Source organism: Bos indicus, chromosome 9 (assembly GCF_029378745.1).
Source record: "Bos indicus isolate NIAB-ARS_2022 breed Sahiwal x Tharparkar chromosome 9, NIAB-ARS_B.indTharparkar_mat_pri_1.0, whole genome shotgun sequence".
Lineage (NCBI taxonomy): Eukaryota > Metazoa > Chordata > Mammalia > Artiodactyla > Bovidae > Bos > Bos indicus.
In genome coordinates, this window is record NC_091768.1 from 34,646,350 (window position 1) to 34,663,156 (window position 16,807).

The 16,807-nt window shown below is 40.0% G+C and overlaps 1 non-coding gene across 1 annotated transcript; it reads right to left on the reverse strand.

Annotated features, from left to right (window-relative positions):
• Window positions 1-16,067: 16,067 nt before the first annotated feature.
• On the reverse strand, window positions 16,068-16,139 carry TRNAC-GCA (transfer RNA cysteine (anticodon GCA)). The gene has a single exon. It is a non-coding gene; the product is annotated as a tRNA-Cys (tRNA).
• Between the last annotated feature and the right edge of the window lie 668 nt (window positions 16,140-16,807).

Below are 16,807 nucleotides of genomic sequence, written 5' to 3' on the forward strand. Positions count from 1 at the left end.
AGCTTTCTTCACAGTCCAACTTTCACATCCATACATGACTACGGGGATTACCTCCACCATAGTTTGGCCCCAGGTAAATAACAGGGAAGAAACACAGCCCAGCCTATCAACAGCAAACTGGATTAAAGATTTACTTAGCATGGCCCCGCCCATCAGAACAAGACCCAGTTTCTGCCTAGTCAGTCTCTCCCATCAGGAAGCTTCTACCCAGTCAGTCTCTCCCATCAGGAAGCTTCCACCCAGTCAGTCTCTCCCATCAGGAAGCTTCCATAAGCCTCTTATCCTTCTCCATCAGAGGGCAGACAGACTGAAAACCACAATCACAGAAAACTAACCAATCTGATCACATGGACCACAGCCTTGTCTAACTCAATGAAACTAGGAGCCATGCCGTGTAGGGCCACCCAAAACAGACAGGTCATGGTGGAAAGTTCTGACAAAACGTGGTCCACTGGAGAAGGGATAGCAAACCTCTTCAGTATTCTTGCCTTGAGGACCCCATGAACAGTATGAAAAATGTAAAAGTAAACTGTATTTTTATAGCATTTAATATAAAATTATAATAATTATTAAAACCTCTCTCAAATAAAATAGCACTATCTTGTGAATAAAGCAAATCTGAAAATTTCCCCAATATATTTAAGCCAGAGTGTTATTTTAAAGTATTTTTATAGTCAGACGGAACATAGAAAGCTTACAGGAGGCCCAGAAAATGTACTGGAATGACTTATCTGAGCCAAACTTCTATGAGATGTCCAAACATTTCTTCTAATCCTTTATTTGAATGACTAATATTTGTTTGCATTACAAGATAACTATAAAGGTTAAAATCCACATGATATAACTAAACTCAAACTTGTTCCCATGACCCTCAAGTCTTAAAAAACAAAAAAAAAAACCTGAAGGGCTTCCCTGGTGGCTCAGTGGTAAAGAATCTGCCTGTCAATCCAGAAGACTTGAGTTTTATTCCTGGATTGGGAAGATCCCCTGGAGAAAGAAATGGCAACCCACTACAGTATTCTTGCCTAGAAAATCCCATGGACAGAGGAGCCTGACAGGTTACAGTCCACTGGGTCGCAAGAGAGTCAGATGTGACTCAGCAGCTAAACAACACAAAGTAAGGAGGGGCAATCAATTTAAACATGTTGCAATACGTAGTAGAATATAATTTGAAAAATCTAATTTGTTCCATTAGAGTCATGACTTATGATAAAACAACAAAATTTTCTTTTATCCTTATTGTGAAAGCACATGAACTGGAAAAAAGACAAAATAGTAAATCGTGCTTTAGTATAAGAGATTACACTGACTAAAAAAAGAAAAAAAAGGAAAAAAGGCAATCATCAAGGCAGTGACTAAGAGTCTTGAATCCAAAGATAAGTAAAGTGAAATGATAGAAACAGTGAGAAAACTACTCTGAGCCTAAGAGGGTTTACATTTATGTATAATTAATTTCTCTATGAATTTTCTGATTCAGGATATGAGTTAGCAAAATTATTAGGATAGTGAGTCCAAAATCTGTTATAATAGTTAAAAGAATAGGCATAATAAATGACTAGAGGACAGGCTGTTCATGAGCTTAAAACCAAAAAGTTGGAATTTGTGCTTTATAAGAAAACAATAATTAAATCATTTGATCAGCTATACACAGAAATGAATGCTTCAAGTAAGAAAAAGGAAAAGAAAGCCTACTGAAGGTTTAGCTTTTAAACTGGAAAATGTTTACTGAAGGTCTATGTCTGAATCTGCTGGTGATTTAGTGGCTTAACTTACTCCAACTCTGCTTGCAATTAACTTATAAAGGATTTACATGCAAAAAGCATTTAAGGATGCTCATGTATTTATGGGTGTTTTGTAAGCAATCATTATTACTAACCAACACAAAGACAGAGAGTTCCAGTCGAATTTACCAAGTGCTGCATAAACCCATTTAGAAAGCAATGCTATAGGTTTACTATGGTTTGGCTTAATTTAAAAATTAGTTTGTAAAAGTGCAAATTGTATATTATTTTTCCAGGGCTGCCATACATAAAGTATGATAAACTAGGTGGCTTAGTACAGAAAAGATGTATTGTCACAATACTGGAGGCTAGCAATTCGAAATCACAGAATTGGCAGGGTTATGCTCATGGCATCTGGTCCCATCACTTCATGGGAAATAGATGGGGAAACAGTGGAAACAGTGGCAGACTTTATTTTGGGGGGCTCCAAAATCACTGCAGATGGCGATTGCAGCCATGAAATTAAAAGACGCTTACCCCTTGGAAGAAAAGTTATGACCAACCTAGATAGCATATTAAAAAGCAGAGATATTACTTTGCCAACAAAGGTCTGTCTAGTCAAGGCTATGGTTTTTCCAGTGGTCATGTATGGATGTAAGAGTTGGACTGTGAAGAAAGCTGTGCACCAAAGAATTGATGTTTTTGAACTGTGGTGTTGGAGAAGACTCTTGAGAGTCCCTTGGACTGCAAGGAGATCCAACCAGTCCATCTCAAAGGAGATCGGTCCTGGGTGTTCATTGGAAGGACTGATGCTAAAGCTGAAACTCCAGTACTTTGGCCACCTCATGTGAAGAGTTGACTCATGGAAAAGACTCTGATGGTGGGAGGGATTGGGGGCAGGAGGAGAAGGGGACGACAGAGGATGAGATGGCTGGATGGCATCACTGACTCGATGGATATGAGTTTGAGTAAACTCCGGGAGCTGGTGATGGAAAGGGAAGCCTGGTGTGCTATGATTCGTGGGGTCGCAAAGAGTCAGATATGACTGAGCGACTGAAATGAACTGAACTGAACTGATGCTCCCTCTAAGCCTCTAGGGAGGATCTGTTCTTTCCTCTTCCAACTTCTGGTAGCCCCAGATCTTCCTTGGCAGATAATTCCAGTCTCTGCCTCTGTCTTCACGTGGCCATCTCTTTACAAGTACATGAGTCATACTGGCCTAGGGCCGTACCCCACCCCCATATGACCACATCTTAACCAATTACATCTGCAACATTTCATCTCCCAATAAAGTCACACTTGGAGATACTAGGGGTTAGGACATCAACATTTTTTTAAAAACACAATTCAACCCATAATAATCTATACCTAGTGTTTGGCTTACGTTATCTGTCTACAAAAAAGGAGAAAAAAAGTTTAAAGTATATAAACCAGAAAAATGTGAGAGTAAGTTTCTCCATTATTGGCTCTAAAGATTTATAGATTGACATTCCAGTTTCTATTTTCAGAGTAAACCATACTACAAGTGTTAATTGATTTCCTGTTAAGTCCTTACAGGTTTCTCTTCTCAGATTCTCCCTCCTATACCAGGATTCCCCCACCAACCACTCCTCATTCCTTCACTGCGTTCCTGAAATGCTCCTTCCTCTTCATCATCACATCCTTTCTGTACTTTCGGGATCAGCAGTGTTCTCCTTCAGGAAGGCTGCCCTGACCAGTGACTGTACACATGGTGACTTACATTCTTCCAAACCTGACTCATGGTCTTGTGCCTGAGTTACTGAACTGGTTACCATCTTACTGATATTTTTCAAACTGTACTTATGTAGTTAAAACAAAAAAGGAATAGATTACACTCTCCAAAGTTGATAAAAGCAAAAAGAAAAAAAAAAAAGTTGTCCTCTCATTGTGAGAAATGGACCATAAAGAAGATTGAGCACCAAAGAATTGATGCTTTCAAACTGTGGTGCTAGAGAAGACTCTGGAAAGTCCTTTGGACAGCAAGGAGATCAAACCAGTCAATCTTGAACATTCATTGGAAGGACTCTTGCTAAAGCTGAAGTTCTAATACTTTGGCCGCCTGATGTGAAGAACTGACTCACTGGAAAAGACCTCAGTGCTGGGAAAGATTGAGGGCAAGAGAAGGGAATTCCAGAGGATGAGACGGTTGGATGGCATTGCTAACTTAATGGACATGAGTTTGGGAGACAGTGAAGGACAGGGAAGCCTGGCATGCTCCAGTTCACGACTGAGCGACTGAACAACTCAACCCTGAACCCCACATTCACTACACCTCCACACATCACTTTCATCTATTCCACAAAATGAAGGCTTGGACTAGATGATCTCCAAGGTCTCTTTCAATTTGAAAACACTAAGGCTCTAACATAGAAGATATTAAGAAGGAGGGATAACACATTGTGGTAGTTGATATACTCTAAAATGAAACAGAACCTGATTTAGGAACTCAGTTCCACCTCTTTCTATACTTGTTTCTGAAAAAAGGTTTTTTTCTGGCTGCACCATGGGGCATGTGGAATTTCGTTTCCCAACCAAGGATCAAATCCATGCCCCTGCAATGGAAATGTGGAGTCTTAATCACTAAACCACCAGAAAAGTCCCCTCTCATTTCCTATTTCCGCCTTACTCCAGCCACTGTTCTAGGCCCTGACAATGCAGCAGCAAATTAGACTGTTAAGGTCACTGTCATCATGGTGATTACATTCTTGTAGGATAGACAAAGAATCTAAAAACAATATAAATGTATGAGTAAATAATATGATCTTGGATAGTGATAATTACCATGGAGAAAAGTAAAGCAAGGAAAGAGAATAATGAATGAGGAAGCTGTAAAAGATGTTTTAAATAGCGTGTGGGGATATGTTCTCTGGGAAGTGCTATTTGAAAGAGGGAAAAGGTTTGAAGAGCATCCTCGAGGGAAGCAGCAGCATGAGTAAATATCCAGAGGAGGAAGGCACATGGTCAGGGCACAGGTCTGCTACTTACTCGTTTCATTTTATTTTAGACATAGTATAAATAAAATGGACTTGAATGGTGAATTTAACTCAGATGGCCATTATATCTACTACTGTGGGCAAGAATCCCTTAGAAGAAATGGAGTAGCCCTCATAGTCAACAAAAGAGTCTGAAATGCAGTACTTGGATGCAATCTCAAAAACGACAGAATGATCTCTGTTGGTTTCCAAGGCAAACCATTCAATATCATGGTAATCCAAGTCTATGCCCCAGTAACGCTGAAGAAGCTGAATGGTTCTATGAAGACCTACAAGCCCTTCTAGAACTAACACCCAAAAAAGATGTCCTTTTCATTCTAGAGGACTGGAAAGCAAAAGGAGGAAGTCAAGAAACACCTGGAGTAACAGGCAAACTTGGCCTTGGAGTACAGAATGAAGCAGGACAAAGGATAATAGCGTTTTGCCAAGAGAATGCACTGATCATAGTAAACACCCTCTTCCATCAACAAAAGAGAATATTCTACATACGGACACTATCAGATGGTCAACACCGAAATCAGATTGATTATATTCTTTGAAGCCAAAGAAGGAGAAGCTCTATACAGTCAGCAAAAACAAGCCCGGGAGCTGACTGTGGCTCAGATCATGAACTCCTTATTGCCAAATTCAGACTTAAACTGAAGAAAGTAGGGAAATCCACTAGACCATTCAGGTATGTCTTAAATCTCTTACAATTATACAGTGGAAGTGAGAAATAGATTTAAGGGACTAGATATGATAGAATGCCTGATGAACTATTGAGGGAGGTTCATGGCATTGTACAAGAAACAGGGATCAAGATCATCCCCAAGAAAAAGAAATGCAAAAAAAGCAAAATGGATGTCTGTGGAGGCCTTAAAAATAGTTGTGAAAAGAAGAGAAGAAAAAAGCAAAGGAGAAAAGGACAGATATACCCATTTGAATGCAGAGTTCCAAAGAATAGCAAGAAGAAATAAGAAAGCCTTCCTCAGTGATCAGTGCAAAGAAATAGAGGAAAACAACAGAATGGGAAAGACCAGAGATCTCTTCAAGAAAATTAGAGATACCAAGGAAACATTTCATGCAAAGATGGGCTCGATAAAGGACAGAAATCGTATGGACCTAACAGAAGCAGAAGATATTAAGAAGAGGTGGCAAGAATACACAGAAGAACTGTACAAAATCACGACCCAGATAATCGCGATGGTGTGATCACTCACCTAGAGCCAGACATCCTGGAATGTGAAGTCAAGAGGGCCTTAGGAAGCATCAGAGTCAGACGTGACTGAAACAACTTAACATGCACACACACACAACAAGAACACAGTGAAGAGTAAGAGACCTATTAGACATCCAGATGAGGATTGTAGGGAATGACTGGATATAGGAGGGCCTTGACAGTGACTTAAAAAAAAAATTCTTCAGCCTACAGATGACTCATCAATATATTTGGAGCCATTTGGTACATGAAGCAACCTAGGGAGGGAGCATATACAGAGGAGAAAAGAGGCCAAAGGCTAAATCTGGAACCCTCCCATAATTAGAAGCTAGGAGGAAAAGAAGGACAAACAAAGATAAGAAATAGCTGCCTATAAAATAAGAGCAACAACTGGAGAATGTAGCATTCCAAAGCCACCTACAAATTACAGGATCTAGGCTTTGAGCTTTGGCTTTCTCATCTGTAAAACAGTACTTAACTATAAGAACTTGTGGGGAATGAATGAAACTATATATGTTAAGTACCTACCAGAAAACCTAGCCATGATAAATATTCAATAGAATAATAGTTGGCAAAATTTAGAATATTGTTTATACACATGACTGGGAAAGACTAGAGATCTCTTGAAGAAAATTAGAGATGCCAAGGGAACATTTCATGCAAAGATGGGCTCAATAAAGGACAGAAATGGCATGGATCTAACAGAAGCAGAAGATATTAAGAAGAGGTGGCAAGAGTACACAGAAGAACTGTACAAAAAAGATCTTCATGACCCAGGTTATCACGGAAAGTGTTGCACTCAATATGCCAGCAAATCTGGAAAACTCAGCAGTGGCCACAGGACTGGAAAAGGTCAGTTTTCATTCCAATCCCAAAGAAAGGCAATGCCAAAGAATGCTCAAACTACTACACAATTGCACTCATTTCACACGCCAGTAAAGTAATGCTCAAAATTCTCCAAGCCAGGCTTCAGCAATATGTGAACCGTGAACTTCCAGATGTTCAAGCTGCTTTTAGAAAAGGCAGAGGAACCAGAGACCAAATTGCCATCTGCTGGATCATGGAAAAAGCAAGAGAGTTCCAGAAAAACATCTATTTCTGCTTTATTGACTATGCCAAAGCCTTTGACTGTGTAGATCACAATAAGCTGTGGAAAATTCTTCAAAAGATGGGAATACCAGACCACCTGACCTGTCTCTTGAGAAATGTGTATGCAGGTCAGGAAGCAACAGTTAGAACTGGACATGGAACAACAGACTGGTTCCAAATAAGAAAAGGAGTATGTCAAGGCTGTATATTGTCACCCTGCTTATTTAACTTCTATGCAGAGTACATCATGAGAAACGCTGGGCTGGAAGAAGCACAAGCTGGAATCAAGATTGCCGGGAGAAATCTCAATAACCTCAGATATGCAGATGACACCACCCTTACGGCAGAAAGTGAAGAGGAACTAAAAAGCCTCTTGATGAAGGTAAAAGAGGAGAGTGAATAAGTTGGCTTAAAGCTCAACATTCAGAAAATGAAGATCATGGCATCTGGTCCCACCACTTCATGGGAAATAGATGGGGAAACAGTGGAAACAGTGTCAGACTTTATTTTTTTGGGCTCCAAAATCACTGCAGATGGTGATTGCAGCCATGAAATTAAAAGACGCTTACTCCTTGGAAGGAAAGTTATGACCAACCTAGATAGCATATTGAAAAGCAGAAACATTACTTTGCCAACAAAGGTCTTTCTAGTCAAGGCCATGGTTTTTCCAGTGGTCATGTATGGATGTGAGAGTTGGACTGTGAAGAAAGCTGAGCACCAAAGAATTGATGCTTTTGAACTGTGGTGTTGGAAAAGACTCTTGAGAGTCCCTTGGACTGCAAGGAGATCCAAGCAGTCTATCCTAACGGAGGTCAGTCCTGGGTGTTCATTGGAAGGACTGATGTTGAAGCTGAACCTCCAATACGACAGAGGATGAGATGGTTTGATGGCTTCATCGACTCGATGGACATAGGTTTGGGTGGATCCTGGGAGTTGGTGATGGACAGGGAACCCTGGCATGCTGCGGTTCATGGGGTCGAAAAGAGTCGGACACGACTGAGTGGCTGAATTGAACTGAACTGATTGGGCTATTTTCATACTGGAGTTAAGTAAAGATGAAAGTGTTCATTTATGAATATCTGAAGCCACAAAGTGGCAAGAGTAGGATTCACAGAAATAACAGAAAATCAATAGGTAATTGACGTTCATTTTGGAGTAATGTGTGTGTGTGTGCACGTGTGTGCTTACTCAATGACATCATGATTAAGTATATGTTAATTTCCAGACCATCTTAGAAGTTTCCTAAAAGGAGAGTTTGTGTGTGAAGGTTGGAGGGAGAACAGAATAAAAAGAGTATTTATGAGTGCTTACTATGTGTCATTTACTACAATAGATTATTCAAATTTACTTACATAGACATCAGATCAGATCAGATCAGTCACTCAGTCATGTCCGACTCTTTGCGACCCCATGAATCGCAGCACGCCAGGCCTCCCTGTCCATCACCAACTCCCGGAGTTCACTCAGACTCATGTCCATAGAGTCAGTGATGCCATCCAGCCATCTCATCCTCTGTCATCCCCTTCTTCTCCTGCCCCCAATCCCTCCCAGCATCAGAGTCTTTTCCAATGAGTCAACTCTTCGCATGAGGTGGCCAAAGTACTGGAGTTTCAGCTTTAGCATCATTCCTTCCAAAGAAATCCCAGGGCTGATCTCCTTCAGAATGGACTGGTTGGATCTCCCTGCAGTCCAAGGGATTCTCAAGAGTCTTCTCCAACACCACAGTTCAAAAGCATCAATTCTTCAGCACTCAGCCTTCTTCACAGTCCAACTCTCACATCCATACACGATCACAGGAAAAACCATAGCCTTGACTAGACGAACCTTTGTTGGCAAAGTAATGTCTCTGCTTTTGGATATGCTATCTAGGTTGGTCATAACTTTCCTTCCAAGGAGTAAGCGTCTTTTAATTTCATGGCTGCAGTCACCATCTGCAGTGATTTTGGAGCCCAGGAAAATAAAGTCTGACACTGTTTCCACTGTTTCCCCATCTATTTCCCATGAAGTGGTGGGACCGGATGCCATGATCTTTGTTTTCTGAATGCTGAGCTTTAAGCCAACTTTTTCACTCTCCACTTTCACTTTCATCAAGAGGCTTTTGAGTTCCTCTTCACTTTCTGCCATAAGGGTGGTGTCATCTGCATATCTGAGGTTATTGATATTTCTCCCGGCAATCTTGATTCCAGCTTGTGTTTCTTCCAGCCCAGCGTTTCTCATGATGTACTCTGCATAGAAGTTAAATAAACAGGGTGATAATATACAGCCTTGATGAACTCCTTTCCTACTTGGAACCAGTCTGTTGTTCCATGTCCAGTTCTAACTGTTGCTTCCTGACCTGCATACAAATTTCTCAAGAGCAGATCAGGTGGTCTGGTATTCCCATCTCTTTCAGAATTTTCCACAGTTTATTGTGATCCACACAGTCAAAGGCTTTGGCATAGTCAATAAAGCAGAAATAGATGTTTTTCTGGAACTCTCTTGCTTTTTCAATGATCCAGCGAATGTTGGCAATTTGATCTCTGGTTCCTCTGCCTTTTCTAAAACCAGCTTGAACATCAGGAAGTTCATGGTTCACATATACTTCAGGAAACATGAGATAATATTAATATGCTCAATTTACTAAAGGGTGTTCTAAAAATTTTAAAATTTGAATAAAAGCAATAATCAATCAGAGATGCTAATTACCTATCAGTTTATTTTCTTCTCTTGACTTAAAAATTATTAATTATAAAAGCTACTATTTATTGAGTATCTACTATGCTCAAGGAACTAGAGCTCATAATTTACATGTATTGTTTCATTTTCAAAATAGTCCCACAGAAAGATAGGTGCTATTATCACAATTTTATAGAAGATATACTTGAGGGAATTCCCTAGCAGTCCAGTGGTTAGGACTCTGTCCTTTCACTGCTGAGGGTCCAGGTTCAATCCCTGGTCAGGGAACTAAGATCCTATAAACTATGCAACATGGGGAAAAAATTCAAGAAATAGAAAAAAACTAAAAATAAATAAAAGAAGATATGTCAATACTTCAGACCCAATGGGTTTATGTAAGTTGTTTTAAAATATAGTTAATAAGTCATAAAACAAGACCATGGACTCTGGTTTTTCTCTAAAAAGGCCTCATTGCATTCACTATACTGTACTATCATCATAATATTTTGATAATTATTCTTCATGTTCAACCTTCCTAATGTTTTCACTTTCATTTATAAAGAAGTATTTTCTGCTTAAATAGTTCATTTCAAAATATATTAGAACAAGAAAGGATACATCCAGTTCTATGTTACTTTACACACTTACAAGATTTACAAATCCCTTATAAAATTTAAGCCAAGATCAAAACAAGCAAAACTCCAGTATTTCTGAGTCTAAAGCTTACCAGGGAACAACTTGCTTCTAATGCTATCAATGTACAATATGGGGGCAGGCAGTGTCAGCCAAACAAACAATGTGGAGTCAGTCGGGCTGTATGCCAGCCAACAAAGGAAATGAATCTGTTCTGTTGTGGACTGAATGTCTGTGTTCCCCCTAAAGTTCACATTCTGAAGCCCTAACTCTCAATGTGATGGTATTAGGAGCAGGGGCCTTTTATACATGATTAAATTTAAATCAGGTCGTGAGGGTGGTATATTCATGGTGGGTTAGTGCCTGCATAAAAATAGTGAGAGAGAGAGCTCTCACTCCCTCCACGCACACACATCAAGGATTGGCCAGGTGAGGAAACAGAGAGAGTGAAGGATTACAGGCCAGGAAGAAGGCCTTTACTAAGAACTGAATATTTGGGTACCTTGATCTTAGACTTCTTAGCCTAAAGAACTGTGATAAATAAATATCTGTTACTAAAAATGACCCAGTCTACAGTATTTTGTTATAGCAGCTCAAGCTGACTAATACACTAGGTAACATAGCTAACATAGAGCTGGAATTATATGTGATTCAGGACATTCAGAATAAGTCTAGATGGTCTTTCAAAGAACATAAAGAGTGTATTGATAGATTTTACAATTGCTACAGATCTCACGGAATATTCATGGCCATGTAGAGAATGAAATGAAAACAAAGAAATCAAGCAAAAGTGATCTCTGAGTTGACAGCAATTACTACGGGATAACTTAGAATTTAGGAATATATCAATTTTTTCAGTATTTCTAATACTTCCTCCTAATTATGTTTGAATTTGACTAAATAGTTCATATTTATACAACCTTTCTCCAGCTTTCAACTGGAAATATGTACTTCCCCTTTGGAGTGATCTTGTGCACATGTCCTCCAATATGCAGCATAGGCTGCACAGTTTTGTTTTGAGTAAAATATCTGCTGAAATGTCTGCTGAGTGAGGGAGTAGGAAGGGGACTATGTAGGGAAAGTCTTTTTATAAAAAATGAGCTGGAGAAAAAGAAACAAATAGAGATTAATGTTCTATCCTTGTTCAACTTTGCACTACCTAATGTTCATAATTTATTTATTGCTCACAGAAATTTACTAATAATGTTACTTCACTTTTAAAAAACTTTCTTAATTAGTGTGCTGCTGCTGCTAAGTCACTTCAGTCGTGTCCGACTCTGTGCGACCCCTGAGACGGCAGCCCACCAGGCTCCCCCGTCCCTGGGATTTTCCAGGCAAGAGTACTGGAGTGGGGTGCCATTGCCTTCTCCTAATTAGTGTAGGCATGCTTTATTATCTACTAGGCATGCTTATTATCTAGTTCATGTTTATATAAAGTGTATGAAGGAAAGTTTCTTTTCAGAATAAGTTTTGAATTAAAATATTCTTTACTAAGAATCCTCTTGAGGCTACTGAATCCATCACTGATGATATGGAAACAGGAAGGCAGGGCTATCGGCAATGTCTCTGCTTCATTAGAAACTGTGGCTTTCTCTGTAAAACGCTAAAATCAATCTGTCACAATTTCAAGCGAAGTCACAATGAATCCATACTGAAACAGTAGAGTTAATGAATAACTGAAGTGATCAGGTTTAGATTCTGCTTCTTTCATTCAGCAAGCCTGGACTCCAGTGGGTCAGGCACTGCTTCGGGGACAGAAAAATAAGGTACACACCTGCTGCCCTTAGGATTCACTTTCTTGTGTGACAGAAAAATCCATCAGCAACTCATTGTACATCAGAGTCCTAACTGCTATAGCTTACTTCTAGGCAAATTGCTATGTATACACAGAGGAGATACATTAGTCTGCTTGGGTTGCCATAATGGAATGCATGGTTTAACAAACATAAACACATTTCTCATCCTTCTAGAACCTGAGAAGCTAAGATCAAAGTGCCAGAAGATTAAGGCTTGCAGAGGTCCACCTTCTCACTGGATCCTCACATGATGGAGTAAGAGACAAGTTCTCTGGTGTCTCTTTTTACAAGGGCACAAATCCCATCATGAGGGCCCCAATCCCATCATGAGGGCCCCATACTCATGACCTCATCTTACCCTTTTTACCTCCAAAGTCCCACCTTAAAATACTATCACATTGGGGGTTAGAACTTCAACATATGAATATTAGGGAACACAACATTCAGTCCCTAAGAGGAGGGATGTGTTAACGCTGCCTACGATTATGGAGTAGGGCATTGCAGAAGAATTGACCCCTGAGGTCTCAGAATGGGCATGAGAGGTCACCAGTGAAGTAACAGTGAAGGCATACTTTGTAGAAAGAATAGCAGGGGAAAAAAAAACACAGGGGGAAGAATGAAAGGTGATTGCTGCATCTTGGATAGAATAAGGAGTAACTATAGGATAGGAAACAGTGAGGCAGAAAAGTAGTTTGAGACCAGATTATAGAAAGGCCTGAGCATGACTCTGAGAAGCTTAAAATTTCTTTGTATGGGTAGCAGGAAGCTGATGAAATTGTGTGTGTGTTATTAACAAAGTTTGTTTGGACTAAAGTACTACAACTAAATTTAATATTTAAAATTGATTTTTTATAAGTTTTTATGATAAAATAACATCAAACTTTGAGAAAGCAATAACACAAAGAACTCCTGTATAGTCTTTACACAGATTTACCAATTATTACTATTTGGCCACATATACATTATTCTCTCTCTCTCTCTCTCTCTCTCTCTCTATATATATATATATATATATGTTATATATATAACATGTTATATATATAACATATATATATTTCTTATATAGACACATAGATATGCATGGGTATGTATACACACACACAAATATATATCAGATCAGATCAGATAAGATCAGTTGCTCAGTCGTGTCCGACTCTTTGCTACCCCATGAATTGCAGCATGCCAGGCCTCCCTGTCCATCACCAACTCCCAGAGTTCACTGAGACTCATGTCCATAGAGTCAGTGATGCCATCCAGCCATCTCATCCTCTGTTGTCCCCTTCTCCTCCTGCCCCCAATCCCTCCCAGCATCAAAGTCTTTTCCAATGAGTCAACTCTTCGCATGAGGTGGCCAAAGTACTGGAGTTTCAGCTTTAGCATCATTCCTTCCAAAGAAATCCCAGGGCTGATCTCCTTCAGAATGGACTGGTTGGATCTCCTTGCAGTCCAAGGGACTCTCAAGAGTCTTCTCCAACACCACAGTTCAAAAGCATCAATTCTTCGGCGCTCAGCCTTCTTCACAGTCCAACTCTCACATCCATACATGACCACAGGAAAAACCATAGCCTTGACTAGACGGACCTTTGTTGGCAAAGTAATGTCTCTGCTTTTGAATATGCTATCTAGGTTGGTCATAACTTTCTTTCCAAGGAGTAAGTGTCTTTTACTTTCTTGGCTGCAGTCACCATCTGCAGTGATTTTGGAGCCCCCCAAAATAAAGTCTGACACTGTTTCCACTGTTTCCCCATCTATTTCCCATGAAGTGATGGAACCGGATGCCATGATCTTTATTTTCTGAATGTTGAGCTTTAAGCCAACTTTTTCACTCTCCACTTTCACTTTCATCAAGAGGCTTTTGAGTTCCTCTTCACTTTCTGCCATAAGGGTGGTGTCATCTGCATATCTGAGGTTATTGAGATTTCTCCCGGCAATCTTGATTCCAGCTTGTGCTTCTTCCAGTCCAGCGTTTCTCATGATGTACACTGCATAGAAGTTAAATAAGCAGGGTGACAATATACAGCCTTGACGTACTCCTTTTCCTATTTGGAACCAGTCTGTTGTTCCATGTCCAGTTCTAACTGTTGCTTCCTGACCTGCATATAGGTTTCTCAAGAGGCAGGTGAGGTGGTCTGGTATTCCAATCTCTTTCAAAATTTTCCACAGTTTATTGTGATCCACACAGTCAAAGGCTTTGGCATAGTCAATAAAGCAGAAATAGATGTTTTTCTGGAACTCTCTTGCTTTTTCCATGATCCGGCGGATGTTGGCAATTTGATCTCTGGTTCCTCTGCCTTTTCTAAAATCAGCTTGAAGAACTGGAATTTCACATATTGCTGAAGCCTGGCTTGGAGAATTTTGAGCATTACTTTACTAGCATGTGAGATGAGTGCAATTGTGTGGTAGTTTGAGCATTCTTTGGCATTGCCTATCTTAGGGATTGGAATGAAAACTGACCTTTTCCAGTCCTGTGGCCACTGCTGAGTTTTCCAAATTAGCTGGCATATTGAGGGCAGCACTTTCACAGCATCATCTTTCAGGATTTGGAATAGCTCAACTGGAATTCCATCACCTCCACTAGCTTTGTTCGTAGTGATGCTTTCTAAGGCCCACTTGACTTCACATTCCAGGATGTCTGGCTCTAGGTCAGTGATTATACCATCGTGATTATCTGGGTCATGAAGATCTTTTTTGTACAGTTCTTCTGTGTATTCTTGCCATCTCTTCTTAATATCTTCTGCTTCTGTTAGGCCCATACCATTTCTGTCCTTTATTGAGCCCATCATTGCATGAAATGTTCCTTTGGTATCTCTGATTTTCTTGAAGAGATCCCTAGTCTTTCCCATTCTGTTGTTTTCCTCTATTTCTTTGCATTGATCGCTGAAGAAGGCTTTCTTATCCCTTCTTGCTATTCTTTGGAACTCTGCATTCAGATGTTTATATCTTTCCTTTTCTCCTTTGCTTTGTACTCACAGGTATATACATACATTTTTTTCTGAACTAATTGAGAGTAGTTCATCCTTTTACCTCTTAATAGTTCAGTGTGTATTTTCCAAGAATAAAGACATTCTCTTTTATAACCAAATTACAATTTTCAAATTCAAGAAATTTTAATCCATATAATTCCAATTTTGTCAACTGTTCTGATAATGACTTTTACACTATGAAAAATTTTACCCTGTAGAATCAAATCCGGAAGCATGTATTGCATTTCATTTTCTTGTCTTTTTCATGTCCTTTAATCTGCAAAGTTCCTCAGCCTTGTTTTTCATGATAATGGCATTTTTAAAAAGCATTGAGAGTTTTTAAAGAAAATGATATGTTAAAAATACCTTATTATTGAAAAATGACTAAGGTCAGTGAAAAAGAGATGAATGAATGAAAAAATAAGGGGCAGAGAGGTGATTTGGGAGACATTAACAGCTTGAGGTGATAAAGATTCAGTGGGAGGGTGAAAAGGGCACCCACATGGGAAATTCAACAGCATTCAGTGCTGATTTTGTGCGAAAAGTAAAGAAATTAAAGTTTGCTTCTAGCTTGGTCCATTCAATGGATGGTGATAGGATCATAAGTAAAGATTTTGCCTTCTGTTTGATTCTAGGTTGAAGGAGGATAACCAGTTTTGCTTTTGAGTGCTAAGTGGATCTAGGTATCATGCAGTTGGAAATAAGACACAGAACTCTGGTAAGATATCTAGGGTAGAGAAAGAGTACCTGAAGAATAACAAACCTAAATAGCCTATCTTCTGCTTAGCTTTCCCATCTTCCAGCTGAGACTTGTACACAGGAGATGCTTAAGATGGATTGTAGCCTGACAACCATCTCACAGTAGCTTAAAGTGAAGTTGCTCAGTTGTGTCCGACTCTTTGTGACCCCATAGACTGTAGCCTATCAGGTTCCTCCGTTCATGGGATTTTCCAGGCAAGAGTACTGGAGTGGATTGCCATTTCCTTCTCCAGAGGATCTTCCCGACCCAGGAATCGAACCCGGGTCTCCTGCATTGCAGGCAGACGCTTTACCATCTGAGCCACCCAGGAAGCCACCAGTAGCTTAAGGGAAAGGCAAAAGGGTGGTCAAGTTTTCTTCCAGGCAGATGAAGGCTGGGAGGACTCTGGGGATTTCCCTGCAGAATTGAGGAAGCCCTGAGCTGATCAGGGCAGCTCCTCCCTGCTGCAGAGACTCAAATAGGAATTAATAGGGTCCCAGAGGAACAACGCTTTGTACCAGCTTCACAATCCCCCATCCAGAATTTCCAAATCCAGAGAACTCCTATAGAACTTTTCACCTACACTTCTCTTCTACTGTCCTGTCCTGCACCCGCTGAGGGGTTGGGAGGGAGTGTGCAAAAAGGAATCAGACCATCCGGTTGGTCATTTATTGGCTCATCATTTATTCATCTATTCAAGAAATATATAGTGAATGTCTATATAGTGAATGCCAGATGCTGAGCTAGGTTCTTCAAGTATGGCAATTAACAAACATATTTGACATCATCATTGCATTTCCAATCTATCAAGGGAAACATTAAATAAATAATTAACTAAAATTGTTAAGTGCTACAAATGGGGATGTGAGTGCAGTCAGAGTGTGTGAGAGGGAGAGGCCCAGCTTGGTGTAGAGGCTCAGGGAAATCTTCCCAGAAAAGGTGACAGGAGAAGGTGAGGAGGAGGCAGCTGGGTAAAAAGGGTGAGGAAGCAGGGAGGAT